This window comes from Melitaea cinxia, chromosome 21, assembly GCF_905220565.1.
Source record: "Melitaea cinxia chromosome 21, ilMelCinx1.1, whole genome shotgun sequence".
Classification (NCBI taxonomy): domain Eukaryota; kingdom Metazoa; phylum Arthropoda; class Insecta; order Lepidoptera; family Nymphalidae; genus Melitaea; species Melitaea cinxia.
Window position 1 is genome coordinate 10,377,316 of NC_059414.1, and position 6,000 is coordinate 10,383,315.

Consider the following 6,000-nt stretch of genomic DNA (forward strand, 5'->3'; position numbering starts at 1 on the left):
CTCTGGTATAGTGGTATAATAGTCTCCTAAAACACCGACGGTTTGCCGGTTCGATTCCAGCCCGGTATGGATATTTGTATTTGTACAAATATTTTTTTCCGGTTTGGATATTTATCCTTGTGTAGGGAACATATCCGCCTACCCGCAGTGGAACAGCGAGGTGGATTAACCTCCAATCGTTCTCATACATAGAGAATGAGGCTTATGGTCAAGTCTTCAGCGAATGTGAGGATTATTATACGACTTTTTTATATAAAAATGTATTCTTAACCCTTTTGTATTTGGAAACCGATGATTTCATAAAAAGCGTAAGAATTTCTTACAAGATAATGCTTCAGTCTGTAATATCTCACTGCTGGACATAGGCCTCCCCAACAGACATCCCGGTTTTCCGCAAACTTCATCCAGTCTACACCGGCAATCTTACGTACATCATCGGTCCAGCGGGCAGGAGGACGTCTCACACTGCGTTTGCCACCACGAATTTTATAATTCCACATTTTTTTTTTATAATTCGATGACAATATTTATTTACCTCGTAAGGTAACATCACGTCGCGAGAAAACATAATATTAGAAACTGTGCATGACAATATCTTATTATTGAACGCTGTGACATTCTGAAGGAATAATGTTTTACCTGGTTAATGCGTGACGACATCGTTACGAAAAGTTTGATTGGGCGAGGCGAACGGAAGTTGAGAGGGAGATATAGGGGAGTAGAAAGAGATAAGGGGATTTACGTTTCGTATATTACTGTAGGGGCAACTAAAGAAGGTTTACTTCAGTCGTGTGGTCTAAAGCACGCAAATCGACTTCAATTATATCGACAAGTAATACAACGTAGATCGATGAAAAAATTAGTCAAGTAACTACGCGTTATTAAAGATTACTCAAAATTAGTTATCAGATCTCGATAAAATTTAAATGTGACCACATGATAAACATCAACTAAAAATTATCAAAATCGGTACACCCAGTAAAAAGTTATGCGGAATTTCGAGAGTTTCCCTCGACTTCTCTGGGATCCCATCATCAAATCCTGTTTCCTTATTATAGTACAAAACAAGGGATATTTCCTTTCCTACAAAAAAAGAATTATCAAAATCGGTACATCCAGTAAAAAGTTATGTGGTATAATACAACGTAGGTCGACGAAAAAAGCGTCAAGTAAAAACGCATTATTAGATATAACTCGAAAAGTAGTTGTTAGATCTCAAATAAATTTAAATGGGACCAATTGACACACACCACCTTTCGATTAAAAGAAAATTCGAAATCGATCCACCCAGTCAAAAGTTCTGATGTAACATACATAAAAAAAAAATACAGTCGAATTGAGAACCTTCTCCTTTTTTGGAAGTCCGTTAAAAAATAGAAAAAAGTACTAGACACAATATGAAACGAAAGAATAATCTTGATATTCTGTTTTAACAAAATATTGAATTATGAAAATAAGATGCCTGAATAATATGACTTGCATTTTTTCTTTGTTATTATTTCAACATATTCTTATATAATATAGTTGCAATGTCTATAACGACTACGTATAGGATACTCGTGGAATTAAAGGTTGTTCGACTCCTAATTGCGTTACTTGAAATCGATGGCTCCTAAGTATACTGAGTCAACTAACAATTTTTGATAGTTTCATTTTTTAAGATATTAATAACATCAACTTAATTTCCTATCTACCTATGTTAAAAAAAAATCCTAAAAATAAAATTATCCCTATAAATAACGAAAAAAAAAAAACATTATTTAATAAATTAATAACATAATTGGATTTTACACAGTTTTAAGGCTATCAATATATTTAATTCAAAATGATTATTTATTTTTTCTTGATTGTGTTAACATTTGAAATATTATAAACCTTACGCTCTTCTTATTGACTTCCTGTAAAGTTATTAGAAGTAGAGTTGAGTCAGTATACTTAGGAGCCATCGAAATGAGATGTTCTGTAGGTGTAATAGATCGCGTTCCGTATAAAAAAAGCACCTTACCTATTTCCTTATTTGATTTAGTTTAAAAGGCAACCTACTTTGATAGACTCATTACGCGCACGATACTTTTCGTGAGAGTGTATGCACGGCTGTCACTGACAATAAAAAATAATCTACGAGAAAGGTAATTCGTTTCCATGTGTGGTTATTTAATTGTGTGGGGTTAGTATTTATATTTCACTTTATAAACGTTGTAAGGACTAAGAAAAATAGCATTAAATGGTTATGCGTAGTACGTTGCCAGAGTAAAGACAACAAAATTTAAAAAAACGCTTGATTTTTTTTACGTGAAACATGATCTATAATACCAACGAAATCCCCCTTAAGAAGAAACTGTGGCGTATATACATATATAGATTTTTTACATGGAAATAATAATGAAACCTCATTTCTTGAATTTATTTTGTTTATAAAAATATTTTTTGATAGATGTCAAGTATTTGTATTTTGAATTCTTCTTTATAATTTATGTTTTACTATTTATAAATTCTATTATATAATTTACTACGTGCATGTTGTTTTTTATATTATAATTTTTTAATAAAGAGTCGGTGGAGATAGCGAAGATCTTTTCATTACTTCAACCGTTAAATAGTTAATTCGCTGAAGAACGTAGTTAGGGGTCGACAGCCTATATTATATCGGTGAATGCTATTTTTTAACTGACTTCAAAAAAAGGAGGAGGTTACTCAATTCGAGCGTATATATATTATGTATGTTCGGGGATAACTTGATCGTTTATGAATTGATTTTGAATTTTAACTGATTTTGAAACTTTTTTTTTTATTCGAAAGGAGATATCCTGAGTGTGGTACCAGAATCTGATGATCCCAGAGAAATCGAGGGAAACCCTCGAAAACCTGCATAACTTTTTCCTGGGTGTACCGATTTTAATGATTTTTAATTTAATCGAAAGCCAATGTTTATCATGTGGTAACATTTAAATTTCGTCGAGATCTGATTACAACTTTTGGAGTAAGCTTTGATAATTCGTATTTACTTGACTATTTTTTCGTCTACCTACGTTGTGTCGATGATTGTTGTCGATGTAATTGAAGTCAGTTTTTTTTTGTTTGCCAGCAAACACAATTATTGCGGATATAGCCGCAATACTTATAATATTTACTTGACTATTTTTTCGTCTACCTACGTTGTGTCGATGATTGTTGTCGATGTAATTGAAGTCAGTTTTTTTTTGTTTGCCAGCAAACACAATTATTGCGGATATAGCCGCAATGAATATTTAGTGCTAGTGTTTTATGTTTATTTAAACATTAATAAGATAGCGCTCTAATGCAAATTGCCTAAGTGGTTGGAGATGAGGATCGTAATAGACTATAACGTAATTTGGTTAGTCCGTCAGAACTTTGCGGGTTCGTAATCGATCTATGTTTTTTAAGTGAGATGAATTATCATTTTTACTCTATCCCTTGGAAAATTTCAAAAGGTTTTTTATGAAGGTCTTAAATTTGGCAACGACTAAATATGGTAATGACTTTATATTTAACGCGTTTGTATGTGTGTGTTTAAAATAATCTTCAACAAATTTGTTATCTTTTGCAAAAGAGTCTAAATTCGTGTTCTTCTTTTGCTTGACATCATCATACCCAGCTTTTCTTGCCAGAGTTTGCTAAACTGTCTTTTTTATTTATCTAGGATGGCAGACAAGCGTATGGCTAAACTGATGGTAAGCGGTTACCGTAGCTTATAAACGCCTCGAACACCAGAACTACAAGAAGCCCGTAGACGACTCTACCCCAAATCCTCTCAGGAGCCTTGTAATGCATCGTATTTAAATGAATTGTAAATTACTGTTTTTACTTTTACTTAGAATCACAGATTAAATACATCGCAAAAATTAAAAATGCCTTCAATGTCATTTTAAGGACAGGGGAAATTTTTTTAGATCCATATTTGTATTGAAAAGTATAGTATAGGTAATTTAAATACTATATTACAAATGTGAAGATAAAGTAAATTATGTAAGTGTATAGCGAACATAGCTTGCGCAGCAGCTTTAAAATATCGTTTACAAAGAAAAAACGAGTGTGCTTTAGACCACACGACTAAAGTAAGACTTCTTTAGCGTCATCTAACGTATATCTATAGAAATATATCCCCTATCAACTTCCGTTCGCCTCGCCCGATCCCACTTTTCGTAACGCTCTCGTCACGCATTCACCAGCTTACTTCCCAAGTCAAGCGTGCCTAAAGAAGTTTTACTTCAAAAATTATAATTAAAACGCATTAAGGCGAAGTGTTTTTTTATATATATTTTAATAAGATAACTTTACTAATCCTTTAAAAGGGTTTTTTGTCTGATCTTTTTACGATAAATAATTAGATAGAGTTAGATTTTTATGGGTGTGTTTATATTATGCGTATTTGGAAAGCAGTACAGGGTGTAGTATGAAGGTGGTTGAGAGTACTGTATAATATTGCTTTTAATTTTCGTATGTATATCATAAATTGAATCTGTATAGTGATAGATAATAAATATATTGGACTAGATAAGAGTTAATTAAATTATAACCTAAGTGCGGCAACAAAAACTTATCGATAAAAGAGAGCCTGAACTGCATTTTATTAAATTATTATTAGGTGTTGTAAACCTAGTCGTCCTTGCTGAAAATAATATTAGGACAAGTGATTGAGACAACTCACATTTGATGTTTGAACTAGTACATAGTGATGTGTTTAATAATTTATTTTATAGATAAATTCCTTTTTTTTCTATGGTTTGCCGTTAACAATAAATTTTCCGCCTTTGTACACTGTTCCTTATTTAAAATATGTCATTGTTTTTTTTTTGTTAAACTTTTTATTTTTGTTCTGCACAATAAAGAGTATAAATAAATAAAAATACATTATTGATAGTTCTTGACATAATGTTACCAATATTTAGAAGATTGGTTAGTAATACGTTATTTTTATCTGTTTCAGGTTATTAATTAGAAAAACCCGTGATAGAGTGATAAACACTCGGTTGCTAAAAGAAAATGTAGATTAATGTCGACTATGATTTGTAACAAAAATATTTCTCAAACGTAAATTCTGTAACGAACTCGACTCTCTTATTTATGATCTCAATGATGTAAATACCGATTTCTAGTCATTTATAATAAGTATATAAAAATCACTTCAAATATCAACATTAGTCTATATTCCTAAAAAAAAAAAAAAAAAATTAAATATTCTTTTCCATTTAAAAAAATCTACTAAATTCATGTGCTTAAAATACTTATATCATGGTATTGATGTAAAAAAAAATCAGGGACCAAAGATTAAAAATCCGAATTTAAATTATGAGGCCACGAATTCTAAAAAAAATATTTCAAGTAAAACTTTTAAGCGTGACAAAATAAATTGTTCTTAAAACGAACTATTATAAATTTTGAACGATAAAAATGGCGTCACCGTCTACGTCACCGAAAGCGCCTTCCCCGCCACCGCCGGGAAACATGCCCAGCAAGATGGAGAGAAGAATGTCACACTTCAAAGAATATAAATTCTTCAGAAGTTTCAGCGCTAAGATAGAAAATTGGCCAATGAGAAAAGCTGAACAACTGTGGAGGAAAATGAGGGAACGAAAAATAGCAGGTATGAATTTTTTGTATGTCAAAATATAAAAAAAAAAATAACAATATATAGTAACAATATCTTGTAGAAAATAATATAAAAAGTATGTAACGCCCAACGTGGGGCTCGAACCCACGACCCTGAGATTAAGAGTCTCATGCTCTACCGACTGAGCTAGCCGGGCTTGGTATTATATGGTTAAATTTAACGAAGTGTTTATTATTTTTCTACTTATTAAATAACAAGATCGTCTAGTCTTTAAAATTATTCAAGTATAATTAATTCAATTTGATTATCCAAAATTGTATTACACAGGATGTCTCTCCAATAACATTTGATGAAAAACATTAAGTACTAAATATAATGAAATTTCTTGCAAGCCCGTAAATATTTCTAAATTTAAAACATTTCGTCTT

General features: G+C 31.6%; 1 non-coding gene across 1 annotated transcript; it reads right to left on the reverse strand.

Moving 5' to 3' along the window:
* Positions 1 to 5,695: 5,695 nt before the first annotated feature.
* Trnak-cuu lies at positions 5,696 to 5,768 on the reverse strand. The gene has a single exon. It is a non-coding gene; the product is annotated as a tRNA-Lys (tRNA).
* Positions 5,769 to 6,000: the final 232 nt, after the last annotated feature.